This window comes from Salvelinus namaycush, chromosome 26 (genome assembly GCF_016432855.1).
Source record: "Salvelinus namaycush isolate Seneca chromosome 26, SaNama_1.0, whole genome shotgun sequence".
Classification (NCBI taxonomy): domain Eukaryota; kingdom Metazoa; phylum Chordata; class Actinopteri; order Salmoniformes; family Salmonidae; genus Salvelinus; species Salvelinus namaycush.
The window spans coordinates 10965667-10980271 of NC_052332.1; the positions used below are offsets into that span (position 1 = coordinate 10965667).

At 41.1% G+C, this 14605-nt stretch overlaps 1 non-coding gene across 1 annotated transcript; it reads right to left on the reverse strand.

Moving 5' to 3' along the window:
* Positions 1 to 9920: 9920 nt before the first annotated feature.
* On the reverse strand, positions 9921 to 9975 carry LOC120021918. Its single transcript, XR_005472554.1, has one exon. It is a non-coding gene; the product is annotated as a U7 small nuclear RNA (small nuclear RNA).
* Positions 9976 to 14605: the final 4630 nt, after the last annotated feature.

A 14605-nucleotide genomic window follows, 5' to 3' on the forward strand; every position in this document is an offset into this window, starting at 1 on the left:
CAGGCGCTATCGACAAAGGATAGTGGGGAAAAGTTGTGATGGACTACTTTCTGGAGGACAATCGTGCCATGCTGACTCTCTCTGACTGAAAATGAATCAGACGATGAGGAAATCCCTGATTTATGTAAAAACATTTTCATCGAAGAAGACGTTGTAGAGTCTTCTGATGACAGTGATGGAGGAGAAATGGCGACAATCAACAGTGTTGTTGTCACGGAAGAAGTTGACCGAGTTTTGAAATAGTTTGAATGTCTGGTAGAAGCAGGATAAGGAGATGAATAGAATTCTGCTGTTTGATTGCAAATGCATAGGGAGTCGGAAAGAGAACACAGAAGGCTGTTGTAAAAAACACGTCTCCGGATTACATCTTCAAAGTAAGGGCAACCATGGCATCGGTGACAGAGAGGGAGATGGTCAGTGTGAACCACGGTCAGTGTGAACCACAGTGACTTGACACAACGGGCCAAACAATCTGTGCAAACTAAAAATGACACAGGACGTCTTATTTAATAAAAGGCGTTGCAGTCTGCCGTGAAGCTTTCATCCATGTACACAGGTAAGAATCTAACATTGAACCTATTTGGTTAACTTTAGCCGGCTATGACAATCGGTTTGTATTGCTAGTTAAAGCTTACTGTTAGCTAGCCAGCTGGACTTCAATGGCTGGCTTGCTAACGTTACTCTATGGATTGGGATTTTAGTTCATTTTTTAGCAAGCTTGCTAACGTTAATATTACATGTCTAAACAAAAGACCCCACGTTAAAGCTTGCTGTTATCTAGCTAACATTAGCAGAGGTTAGATGGCTGGCTTGCTAGCTAACATTGAACCTATTTGGTTAACTTTAGCCAGCTATGATAATTGGTTTGTATTGCTAGTTAACACTTGCTGTTAACTAGCCAGCTGGAGATATATGGCTGGCTTGCTACTCATGGATTGAGATTTTAGTTCCATTTTTAGCTAGCTAGCTAATGTTAACATTACATGTCTAAACAAAAGACCCCAAGTTAAAGCTTGCTGCTAACATCACATGTATGAAGTGTGTGTAATGTTAGTGTCTGGAATGTATCTTTCAGCATCAGTAGAACACGCCTGACTCTCCTCCACCAGTCATACAAGGATAATGGTCTAATGCCTCTCATCAAAAAGAGAGCTGGCCCAAGCAAGCACAGGTTACACCTGAAGCATGAGGACTTGCAGCGAGTGGTGAGCTTCATCAACAACTACGCAGAGGATAATGCAATAGTATTACAAGGATGCCACACAGGACACAAACACTTTGGTGGAAAGCTGCTGCCATCCCATGTGACAAAAGCAGCAGTGTGGCGTCTCTACAAGGAATCGATGACAACACTTGGTATGTAAAGCATAAACACATTTTGATGCTTTAATTGACCTCCAACATGATTGGCACTACTTTTATTGGTCTCACATTTTTTCTGTATTTTCCAGAGGTACGTGTTGTCGGGCTGCCTTCCTTTAGGAATCTGTGGAGAGAATTGCTGCCCCACATCTCAAGCACTAAGCCGAGGACAGATCTGTGCTGGAAGTGCCAGAGGAACAACTATCAGGTCTTCAGATCTGCCAATCTGCCAGAAGCTGTAAAGTCAGCCAAGCTGAAGAAGCAAGAGCAGCATCTCCTGCTTGTTCAGAGTGAGCGGTCTGTCTACCAGAAGATGGTTGCTGACTGCAAGACCACCTGTCAAGACCTGCAGTTGTCTCTGGGGGGCCCTACTGAACCAACAAGCAAAGACATCAGGATACATTACAGCTTTGATTTTGCTCAACAAGTAAGCAACATTTCCTACTTATACTGATTAAGGACATATGTGGATAGATAATAGATATACAACAAAAAAAAATGGGAGGCAGGCAAATACATTTCACTGAGTGATGTAAAGACATATTGACAGGGGTGAGACTATCAATGAGAATGAATGAGAATTAATTGTAATTTATCTTAATGTTATTTTGTTGTTTGTTGGTGCAATATCCTTCTGACCCTATACAGCCAGGTCCCATCTACGTTTTAACTCCTCGCAAGTGTGGCTTGTTTGGTGTCTGCTGTGAAGGAATATCACCATAAGTTAACTACTTGATTGGTGAAAACATGTCATCCAGCAAAGCCAGCAGTGCAGTCATCAACTACATGCACCATTTCTTCACCAACTAAGGAGTTGGGGAAATACGTTTGGACCTAAACTGTGATAACTGCAGTGGCCAAAACAAGAACAAGTTTGTGCTCTGGTATTGTGCCTGGCGGACTGTGCACAAGCTCCACCACAGTCTGGACCTTCACTTCCTGATCACAGGCCACACCAAGTTTGCCCCCGACTGGTGCTTCGGCCTCATCAAGCAAGGCTTCAGAAAAACCAGAGTGAACACTTTGTCTGAGACTGCTGGTGTAGTGAAGGACAGCACTGTGACAGGGGTCAACATCCCACAGCTGGTTGGACTGGAGGATGGTACGGAGCTGGTGGAAAGCTATGGCTGGCAACAACACCTGACTCTGTACTTCAGGCCGCTGCCACAATCAAGCAATACCAGCACTTCAGGTGAATATAATTTTCATTGCATTGTATGAGGTTATTCTTCTTATATAAACTTGGGAGGTGAATTGATGTTGTGCAAGGTTGTAATGTCTGTTTTACAGCTTTGATGCTTTGGAGCCTGGTGTTTAACTGCTCTGCATTGCTGACATTCTTCCTACCATAGATGGTCTGCCTGTACAAGCACCACCTGGACTGGACACAGCTAGACAAACTTATATATTTTTTGTGATGAAGAGGCTATGGACATCACATGCCCTGCAGCAAAGTCAATGGCAGGACAGAAGCAGGCTCTCTGAATATAGATTCCCTTGCTCATGCGTGGTTCGGACAGACCAGTCATCAGCACTGTCTGTAGTGCCTCCATTCAAATGACTCTCTCAGCTACTTTACCCCTGATTGTATGGATACAACTACCTCGTCTATCACTATCGTTATTGATATTGTTTGTGTACATACTGTATATTATTTTATTTATATTCACACTATCTACTTCTGATATTGCTACTATGCAAGTAACCATTTGGCTGTACCGTTTACACCTTCTGTAGAGACCCATCCACTTAGCAAAACTTAAAAAAAATATTGATATATAAATTGAATATTGATATGTGTTGTCGTAACATGATTTGTGATATACCACACAGACTCACTAAACAGAAATGCTTCGATTGTAAATGACTTCTGAGTGTTGGAGTGTGGCCCTGGCTATCTGTCAATAAAATTTCAAAAAAAAAATTGGGCCGTCTTGTTTAAGGAATTAGAAATTATTTATACTTTTACTTTTGATACATAAGTACATTTTAGCAATTCCATTTACTTTTGATACTTAAGTATTTTTAAAAACAAGTACTTTTGTACTTTTACTCAAGTAGTATTTTATTGGGTGACTTTTACTTTTACTTCAGTCATTTTCTATTAAGGTATCTTTACATCTGGACACTTTCTGTTTACCTGGAATGTTTCCATATTTTAGGCTACTACCACTTTTATTCTTAATCTTTACTACACTACTCAGCACATGACATGTGAATCCTTAAAGAGATGGGTGGGGCTGGCTTAAGAGGGTGTGAACAATGCTGAATGGGTGTAGACAAAGGAGAGGTCTTCAGTAGGACCCAAAATATTCAAAGGCCCTTTTCTACGTGAGTTTACAAGTGTCTCAACATTCAAAGCAGAATTACTTTCCGATTGTTCCTCAAAAACGCAGTGTATGATATACCATGTTGTAGCTCTGAGTATACTTTGTACCAATGTAAAAAACCCAATTTCAAATTTTGCTACATATGACAGAATCCAGGTGGTGAGTCACATATTGTCTCAATCATTTTTTTTCTTTTTAACACCCTTAAACACAAAGGCCACCCTCATAGGCTATTTAAAAAAAAATCTTAATCATATCACTATCAACTTTTACCAGTTGAATGTAGACAGAAATATACTATTTTGTATTATAATTGTAACAAAATATTTGAGTGAATTATGCAAATTTAGGCAACATATCATTACATATGTGCAGATTTGCATATCACGCAAATCCCTTTTTTTGTGGACACTGAATAAAGTCAGCCTAAATATTTTGGTTAAGACACTCTAGGACCAGACTTGTCCAGAGCAGATTGTGGTTAAATAATTGTTTAACCTTTGTATCTGTCACATACTAAAGGTAACAAATCAACAATTGTCTCTGGGCAAGTCTGGAGAATATATCTAAGGATACCCACACAACATTTGGTGAATGCAGATGCTTCTGAAGCTGAGAAAAATGAGTAGGCGTGTGGGAAGAGTCTGACTTTCAGGAAGTGGCAGTTAAAGACCAGTACACTGAATGGCAAATGCCTATTTAGACCCAATTACCATCTCTTCAAAGTAAGTTACTAAATATAGTACAGTCTGTAACACTCTCTATGAAATTGCCATTTAAATTATGTGTAATTTAATGTAGTGAGCTTTGAAATTATTGATGTCCTTCTTAAAGTGGTTAAAATTCATAAAAAAATTTGATGTCGGTAGTGTGATAAACTAAAGAAAATACAAATTTTCATATATTTAAAACAATGTTTACGTTGACTTTTTGAAAATACTAATATTATCAATCAAATGTATTTCTAAAGCCCTTTTTTACATCAGCAGATGTTACAAAGTAGTGCTTATACAGAAACCCCAAACAGCAAGCACTGCAGATGTAGAAGCACGGTGGCTTAGAAAAACTCCCTGGAAAGGCATGAAGGAAGAAACCAAGAGAGGAACCGGGCTCTGAGGGGTGGCCAGTCCTCTTCTTGCTGTGCCGGGTGGAGACTATATGATCTTGCCTTTAGGGACAGATAATTCTTCAAGATGTTCAAATGTTCATAGATGACCAGCACCGTCAAATAATAATAACAGTCGTTGTAGAGGGTGTAACAGGTCAGCACCTCAGGAGTAAATGTCAGTTGGCTTTTCATAGCTGAGCATTCAGAGGTCAAGACAGCATGTGCAGCAGGTTCCATAGCAGCAGGCAGAGCAGTTGAAACTGGACCGGCAGCACGTCTTTTGAACAGGTCAAGGTTCCATAGCCACAGGCAAAACATCAGAAACTTGATCAGCAGTGCGAACAGGTGGACTGGGGACAGCCAGGAGTCATCAGGCCAGGTAGTCCTGAGGCATGGTCCTAAGGCTCAAGTCCTCCAAAAGAGAGAGCGAGAGAGAGCGAGAGAGAGAGAGCGAGAGAGAGAGAGAGAGAGAGAGAGAGACAGAGAGAGAGAGAGAGAGAGAGAGCGAGAGAGCGAGAGAGAGAGAGCGAGAGAGAGAGAGAGAGAGAGAGAGAGACAGAGAGAGAGAGAGAGAGAGAGAGTCTTCATGGACCAAAATACCAAGAATCTTGATATTTTGGGCAGCACTACACCCCTGATTGTAACCAATGCCAGCCATGATTTACCATATCAGATTCAAAGCTTTTGCTGCAGTAGTTCTTCCTGTAAAAGTTGTGTCATACTGCAGCACACCTGGTGGGCTGCCGCAGAATTCTAACGCACGATATTTAATTGTTAGCCATTGTTGTCATTAATGCTAGTTAGTACTAATTTGACCACCAGAGGGCATCTTTGCATTTGACAGTCTTCAATATTGGCTGTACTAGAGAATTAAAAACCTTTTTTTGTAAGAACATAGTATATGGGATTGATTTTAAGAAATGTTGCTTAATTAATTTGAATAATATTATGGTGCTTCTATACCAAGAAAAACATAAAAATGAAACCCACATCGTTTCCGTTAGGAAAATATGGTGTGCTGTACAACATGACCGGCCTGGAGTAGGCTACAGTACTACAGTAAGAGCAAAATAATCCTAACATTTCCACAACCTAATTGTAGTCTAACCAATACCCAAACGGAGATTCAGTGAAAATAAAAATCTCATTGATTTATCAAGACCAGTCCCCATGATTGTCTCAGAGCTGCGCTGTCTTTACCTCTGAATGCTGTCTTTTCCCCCTTCCACTTGTCTCTTCCATTAATTTTGAAATAGTATTTTCCAGTAAGCATAATCAGTGCTCTAACTCCCCCTTGCGCTGGTCTGGAGCAATGAAGTAGTGACTTAGGGTACCGTACTAAACCACAAATTACCTCTAAATCCCGCAGCATGATCTCAAAACTTTTAGTTGAGCAACCATTGTACATGTTCAACAATTTAGGCATAAAGCTCTTTTCTCCCCATCATAAACTTGGGATGGGGGTAAATAACAGTGATTCCTCTTTAAAAGGGGAGCATCTGAGCTTTCCAACAATGCCAGAAACATTACTGTACTCCTATTATTAAGCAAATAACATGAACATTTCCAATCAGATAAAAACAACTGCATTCACATTTGCAGACCATGAGAGTGGCAACACATGGGAAACTAGAGCTTCTGATGTTATCAAAGCATAGCCTACATGAACGTAGGAGAGTAAACATTATTGTATCTAGTTTAGGTTAGTTACAATTTAGGTTACTTACAGTTTAGTTAGTTACAATGAGTTACATGAAAGTAGGAGAGAGTAAACATTATTGTTTCTAGTTTAGGTTAGTTACAATTTAAAGGGTAGGAAGCATGAGTTTTTATTCACCAAAGTACCAACGCCGCACAATGCCGCCATTGGATTATTGCCTCTGGAATCTACTTTGGATTTACCTCACTATATCGCTATTGGATTAGCTGAATCTCCCTCGACCGGTAAAACGACCTCTCCATCTGAGGCGCCTCTCTTCTCGTCTCTTCTTTAGTAGCTAACTCAGCTGTCAATCGGTAAGTCTCCGCTCTCTCTACTTCTGTGAGTTCCTGCCTGTGCTAGACTAGTTGGTGTTGTTCTCTGGCTTACTATTTAGCTATGTCAACCGTGGTGGTTGGTAGCTAGACTAGTTTGCTGGCTAGGCCAGCTAGCAGGCTAAAATATCTAACTTTAGCTGGCTGGCTTGTTGACTAAGATAACGGCATATACTGGTGACATTATTTGATAACTGGTTAGGTGGCGTTATCTATTTCCAAAACTTTGATTTTGGAAAGGCTGGTATGACTAACGTTAGCAGGTTAGTAGGGCTAACATTAGCAGGCTAGTTGGCGAGCAATCTTGCAAGCTGATTTGTAACAATAAATTAATGAAGTATTTGCTTGTAAGTTGGCTGAAATTTAAATTAAAACCAGTACTCATGAGTGCAAACGATTTGATTACATTTTAAGTTATTTCTGTTGGACTTCACATTATAGGGTGGTCCTCCATATTACGTCACACCCCGCAAAAACATTTTCCGGCATGACTTGTTCCGAATTTAGATCGGTTTATGTAATAACTCGAAAAATAGAAAAGTGAGGTGTAACTTTGCAGTGGGACTTTTGATATGTATACCAATGCAAATCCATATGTTACATGTGGTTGTGTTTATGCTAGCTAGCATTGCATTAAATACTCTGATAAGGCAAGCACGCTTATTATTGGCCAAAATGTGAAATTGAATGTCCATTAGTCTCAAATGGAATTCTCGCGTCATCACCACATTTTTATCAACTAAAATAAAAACACATTTTTTACAGTTATCGTTTTTTTTCATGGCGTCTCATCTCATTGTCGTCATTAGTTCTCGCCAGGATAAATAGGTCATTTTAGATTTTTTTTTTGTTATAGTTATTGTTGATAAACTTAACACTGGTGTGGTTAGGATACTAGCCCATAGAGACTCCAGGTCAGTGGGAACATTCCTCTCTCAGCCCTTTTTCTGCTGAACACAAGCCTTTCCCTGGAACAGAGCTGCCTAACACACACACATCCTCACAGGGAGAAATGTGCTAATGAACAGGAACAGCTGAGAATATTGAACAGTTCCAGATAGTGCTGACCATCTTCCCAACAGCACCCTGGGAAATTAACTAGACAAACTCAGCTAATCAAAGATAGAGAGAGCGAGGGAGGGAAAGAGAGGTGAGAGAGAGAGATTATGCACTTACTCTACTCTCTCTCTCTCTCTCTCTCTCTCTCTACTCATTCTCTACTTTCATTATTTCTCTTTCTACTTTCTATTTATTTTAAATTCTCCTCCCCCTGTTATCTCCGTGCTCTCTCAGGCAGATCAAATCTGATTGAGGAGAGAGTAGAAGCTTGTTTCTCTGACATCTTCAAAGTAAACAGTGAAAACTTTATGAGTCACAATATTTACCAGAGCCAAAAAAAACAGTTGACATTCTGATCAGAGAGGACATTACTGCTTATCACCGCTGCTCTCACTCTGTCTGTTCTTAGTAAAAAACACCAAATGCAAGCACCTGTTTATTATATACTTTTACGTTCCATCATTCTTATCAGATCAGTGGAGGGCTGTTTGCTGTTTGATTTCTCTGTCTGTTCTTAATGTCAACACTTTTCATTCTCAAGACTTCTCCCCTCTCTTCGTGATTTATCTCTTTGTGATTTCTCCCTCCCTCTCTCTTCTTCTCCCCCTCTCTGTCTCCCTCTCTCCTCTCCCTCTCCAATCAGTGACGCTGTAGATAGCAGGTCAGATTCCTAATTACCCAATCAAGACTTAATCAGAGCTTCGTCTGAGTTTCAAACATAGATGTAGATAGACATTGCATCGCTGTATCGGTCCCATTATGGCGTCTATGAGCACACGGGAAGCGCCATTGAGACTATCTCCATTTTGAAGTAGCAATTTTTCTTCTGCTAATTCTATAGGTTAGGGAGGGTCACATAATTCCATCCATGTCACTAGGATTGATCAGCCAATTAATTATACTCGTTAGGAAACATTCCATAACTGCAGGTGGCAGTAAATTGCCAACCTTGGCTTTATACCTCTTCAAACAACACACTCTAGGTTGCAGTGTGCAACCTTTCAGTTTGTTTGCTAACTCATAGGAAGTCCGACCCAGTTGACTACTTTAAAATGGTGAAAGTCTTCAACGGTGCTGCCCATGCTAAACTGTCTTTTGGGCACTAGAGTCCTCTTTTTATCTCTATGGTTCCAACCTTCATCTGACCCTCCTACAACATCACACGTAGAACATACAACCTAAAGCGGACCTTTCCACCAATCACACGTTACACATCGTTAACGAGAGATGTCGTGTGTGTACGTGTGTGCGTGTGTGACCGACCCCTCGTTAGTGCAGTCTGATTGAACTGATTAGTTGTCACACATTAACAAGGAGATACATCAGCAGACAGACTGTAAGAGGATCTCCTTCACAGACCTAGGAGTACCTCTCCATAATTTATGATTAAATATTACTATGCATTCATAGATAAAATCCAGTCTATTTAAAATTAATCAACTAATCAAACACAGATAGCTAAGAGTGGATTTGTCCAACTGAAATCTGAAATATGTTTTATTTTCACATACGCCAGATAGACCAGGGGTGTCAAACTCATTCCATCGAGGGCCTAGTGTCTGCAGACTTTTGTGTTTCCTTTCAATTAAGACCTAGACAACCAGGTGAGGGGAGTTATTTCGTAATTAGTGACCTTAATTCATCATTAATCAAGTACAAGGGAGAATTGAAAACCCACAGAAACTCTGCCTTGCGTGGAATGAGTTTGACTACCTGAGATAGGCCCACATTAAAAAATACTATAGTGTATACTATGGTAGGAATACTAAAGTATTCGCTGTGTTTTTGCAGACTTTACTGTAGTATTCACTGTAGTGTTTTTGCGGATTGAGGTCCACTATAATATTAATACTAGTATTAATACTGTAGTAAAAACGTGTAATTACTGTAGTGTTTTGGCAGACTGTAGGGTACTGTGGAATTTACTATAGTGTTTATGTGGACTGTAGTATACTGTAGTATTTTGGGTGACATTACTGCTGTATTTACATAATTGTTTTTGTTTGAATATCTTTGACATAGAAGTGAGGGGCTTTCACCTTGATAAAACCTACTAGAGAAATACTAACAGAGCAAATTTTCCCTAATCTTTTCTATAACCATAGGGAACACAATATATGGTTTTTACTTGGCACAAATAGGGATATCGGTGAGGGGAATGGGCAGGGTATATGCAAATTACACAGTCTACAAAACATTAAGAACATCTGCTCTTTCCATGACATAGACTGAACACCTGAATCCAGGTGAAAGCTATGATCCCTTACTGATGTCACTTGTATAAATGGCGCCGGAAGAAATGGCAGCAGTTTTACGGGTGCCCAACCAATTGTGCTATTATGTGGGGGTTTTTCACGTTATTTGTAACTTATTTTGTACATAATGTTTCTGCAACCGTATCTTACGGCAAAAAAAGAGCTTATGGAGATCAGGACAGCGATCACTCACCTCGGATTAGACAAAGATTTTTTCTTTGTCTAATCCGACGTTCAATCATTGGACAATAAATTAGACGAGGTACGTTCATGAATATCCTACCAACGGGACATCAAAAACTGTAATATCTTATGTTTCACGGAATCGTGGCTGAATGATGACATGGATATTCAGCTAGCGGGATATACGCTGCACCGGCAAGATAGAACAGCACACTCCGGTAAGACGAGGGGGGGCGGTCTGTGCATATTTGTAAACAACAGCTGGTGTACGAAATCTAAGGAAGTCTCTAGATTATGCTCGCCTGAAGTACAGTATCTTGTGATAAATTGCAGACCCCACTACTTTCCTAGAGAGATTTCAGCTATACTTTCATGGCTGTTTATTTACCACCACAGATGGATGCTGGCACTAAGACCGCACTCAGTCAGCTGTATAAGGAAATAAGCAAACAGGAAACCGCTCACCCAGAGGTGGCGCTCCTAGTGGCAGGAGACTTTAATCCAGGGAAACTTAAATCAGTTCTACCTAATTTATATCAACATGTGCAACCAGAGAGAATCCACACACAGAGACGCGTACAAAGCTCTCCCTCACCCTTCATTTGGTAAATCCAACCACAATTCTATCCTCCTGATTCCTGCTTACAAGCAAAAATAAAGCAGGATGCACCAGTGACTCGGTCTATAAAAAAGTGGTCAGATGAAGCAGATGTTAAACTACAGGACTGTTTTGCTATCACAGACTGGAACATATCCCGGGATTCTTCTGATGGCATTGAGGAGTACACCACATCAGTCACTGGCTTTATCAATAAGTGCATTGAGGACGTAGTCCCCACAGTGACTGTACGTACATATCCCAACCAGAAGCCATGGATTACAGGCAACATTCGCACTGAGCTAAAGGGTAGAGCTGCCGCTTTCAATGTGTGGGACTCTAACCCGGAAGCTTATAAGAAATGCTGCTATGCCCTCCGACGAACCATCAAACAGGCAGAGCGTCAATTCAGGGCTAAGATTGAATCGTACTACACCGGCTCCGACACTTGTCTTATGTGGCAGAGCTTGCAAACTATTACAAACTACAAAGGGAAGCACAGCCGTGAGCTGCCCAGTGACCCGAGCCTACCAGACGAGCTAAATCACTTCTATGCTCACTTCGAGGCAAGCAACACTGAGGCATGCATGAGACCATCAGCTGTTCTGGACGACTGTGTGATCACGCTATCCGTAGCCGACTTGAGTAAGACCTTTAAACAGGTCAACATTCACAAGGCTGAGGAGCCAGACGGATTACCAGGACTCCGGGCATGTGCTGACCAACTGGCAGGTGTCTTCACTGACATTTTCAACATGTCCCCGATTGAGTCTGTAATAACAACATGTTTCAAGCAGACCACCATAGTCTCTGTGCCCAAGAACATGAAGGTAACCTGCCTAAATTACTACAGACCCGTAGCACTCATGTACGTAGCCATGAAGCACTCATGTACGTAGCCACCCTAGACCTACTCCAATTTGCATACTGCCCAAACAGATCCACAGATGATGCAATCTCTATTGCACTCCACATTGCCCTTTCCCACCTGGACAAAAGGAACATCTATTTGGGAATGCTAGTCATTGACTACAGCTCAGCGTTAAACACTATAGTACCCTCAAAGCTCATCACTTAGCTAAGGATCCTGGGACTAAACACCTCCTTCTGAAACTGGATCCTGGACTTCTTGACGGGCCGCCCCCAGGTGGTGAGGGTAGGTAGAAACACATCTGCCACGCTGATCCTCAACACTGGCGCCCCTCAGGGGTGCGTGCTCAGTCCCCTCCTGTACTCCCTGTTCATCAACGACTGCATGGCCAGGCACGACTCCAACACCATCATTAAGTTTGCAGACAACACAACAGTGGTAGGCTTGATCACCGACAATGACGAGATAACCTATAGGGAGGAGGTCAGAGACCTGGCTGGGTGGTGCCAGAATAACAACCTATCCCTCAACGTAACCAAGACTAAGGAGATGATTATGGACTACAGGAAAAGGAGGACTGAGCACGCCCTCATTCTCATCGACGGAGCTGAGGTGGAGCAGGTTGAGAGCTTCAAGTTCCTTGGTGTCCACATCACCAACAAACTAGAATGGTCCAAACACACCAAGACAGTCGTGAAGAGGGCACGACAAAGCCTATTCCCCCTCAGGAAACTAAAAAGATTTGGCATGGGTCCTCAGAACCTCAAAAGGTTCTACAGCTGCAACATCGAGAGTATCCTGACTGGTTGCATCACTGCCTGGTAAGGCAATTGCTTGGCCTCCGACCACAAGGCACCACAGAGGGTAGTGCGTACGGCCAGTACATCACGGGGGCTAAGCTGCCTGCCATCCAGGACCTCTACACCAGGCGGTGTCAGAGGAAGGCCATAAAAATTGTCAAAGACCCCAGCCACCCCAGTCATAGAATGTTCTCTCTACTTCTGCATGGCAAGCGGTACCGGAGTGCCAAATCTAGGACAAAAGGCTTCTCAACAGTTTTACCCCCAAGCCATAAGACTCCTGAACAGGTAATCAAATGGCTACACGGACTATTTGCATTGTGTGCTCCCCCGCCCCCCCCCAACCCCTCCTTTACGCTGCTGCTACTTTCTGTTTATCATATATGCATCGTCACTTTAACCATATCTACATGTACATGCTACCTCAATCAGCCTGACTAACCGGTGTCTGTATATAGGCTCGCTACTGTTATAGCCTCGCTCCTGTATATTGCCTCGCTACTGTTATTTTTCACTGTCTTTTTACTGTTGTTTTTATTTCTTTACTTACCTATTGTTCACCTAATACCTTTTTTGCACTGTTGGTTAAGTAAACATTTAACTGTAAGGTCTACAACGGTTGTATTCGGCGCACGTGACAAATAAACTTTGATTTGATTTGTTAAATCCACTTCAATCATTGTAGATGAAGGGGAGGAGACAGGTTAACTTCTCTAGGGTAGGGGGCAGCATTTTCACGTTTGGATGAAAAGCATACCCAAATTCAACTGCCAGTTACTCATCCCCAGGAGATAAGATATGCATATTATTAGTAGATTTGGATAGAAAACACTCTGAAGTTTCTAACTGTTTGAATCATGTCTGTGAGTATAATAGAACTTATTTGGCAGGCGAAACCCCGAGGACAAACCATTCAGATTTTTATTTTTTTGAGGTCACTGTCTTTTCAATGAGGTTTCATTGGGAAACCAGATTTCTAAGCAAATTGCTTGCAGTTCCTACGGCTTCCACTAGATGTCAACAGTCATGAGAAATAGGTTGAGGTTATTCCTTTGTGTAATGAAGAAATATGGCCATCTTGAAGTCGAAGCACTCCAGGTGTCCTGTACATACGCTTCAATCAAACAGAAGGCATGCAACATTTCGTTTTAGTCCTGTATTGAACACAGATCATCCCAGTCTTCAATTTTATCGATTATTAATGTTAAAAAATACCTAAAATTATATTACAAAAGTAGTTTGACATTTTTTGGCAAAGTTTACAGGTAACCTTTGAGATATTTTGTTGTCATGTTTGAGCAAGTTGGAACCGGTGTTTTTCTGGATCAAACGCGCCAAATAAATGGACATTTATTATTACGGAATTAATCGAAAAGTACCATTTGTGATGTTTATGGGACATATTGGAGTGCCAACAACAGAAGCTCGTCAAAGGTAAGTCATGAATTATATTTTTATTTCTGCGTTTTGTGTCGTGCCTGCTGGGTTGAAATGTTTTCTCTTTTGTTTACTATAAGTGCTATGCTCAGATAATAGCATCGTATGCTTTCGCTGAAAAGCCTATTTGAATTCTGACATGTTGGCTGGATTCACAGCCAGTGTAGCTTTAATTTGGTATCTTTCATGTGTGATTTAATGAAAGTTTGATTTTATAGTAATTTTCATAGTAAATAATTTTTATTTGGCGCTCTGCATTTTCTCAGGCTTTTTGCCAAGTGATACAGTAGCGTCTTGCCTAAACTCATATTTTTGGATATAAATATGAACTTTACCGAACAAAAAATACATGTATTGTGTAACATGAAGTCCTATGAGTGTCATCTGATGAAGATTATCAAAGGTTAGTGATTCATTTTATCTCTATTTCTGCTTTTTGTTAATGCTCTCTTTAGCTGGAAAAATGGCTGTCTTTTTCTGTGACTTGGCTCATACCTAACATAATCGTTTGGTGTGCTTTCGTCGTAAAACCTTTTTGAAATCGGACACTTTGGCTGGATTTACAACA